The sequence below is a fragment of the Somniosus microcephalus genome, chromosome 24, assembly GCF_052327205.1.
Source record: "Somniosus microcephalus isolate GS21.2 chromosome 24, FLI_Smic_1.0, whole genome shotgun sequence".
Lineage (NCBI taxonomy): Eukaryota > Metazoa > Chordata > Chondrichthyes > Squaliformes > Somniosidae > Somniosus > Somniosus microcephalus.
This window is the reverse complement of record NC_141010.1, coordinates 24432144-24432577: the sequence shown is the minus strand read 5'-3', so window position 1 is coordinate 24432577 and position 434 is coordinate 24432144.

Here is a 434-nt window from a genome sequence, read left to right as displayed (position 1 = left end):
TCCAAGAAATACTCGTGAATATGTATTCTTCACTCATTAGTTGATTCACATAACTCCTATTACCATTTTTTAAATGGGTCACTCAGTTCATCCAGAAGAGGCCTTTTTTACATTACTGAAATTAAATGACTGATAAAACAATACTGAAAATGTCAGCAATTTTAAGAACATTCAGAACAGGAACTTTTGAAAGGCTATACTTCAGGAATGGCATCACTTTAAATTGTTAAAACCTTTATTCAGGAGAACTCGCTGAGATTATTGAGCGGTAAAGTAAGAAGACTAATGCAGCAAACAGTTTCACAGGGAAAGAAATTAGCACAGTAAGGAATGAGTGAATGGTGATACCATTCACAAGAGACAGCAAAGTGGTGGGAATGGATAAATAAAAGGTAAAATAAGCAATAGTTTTCTTTTTGTGGAAGAATTTCATA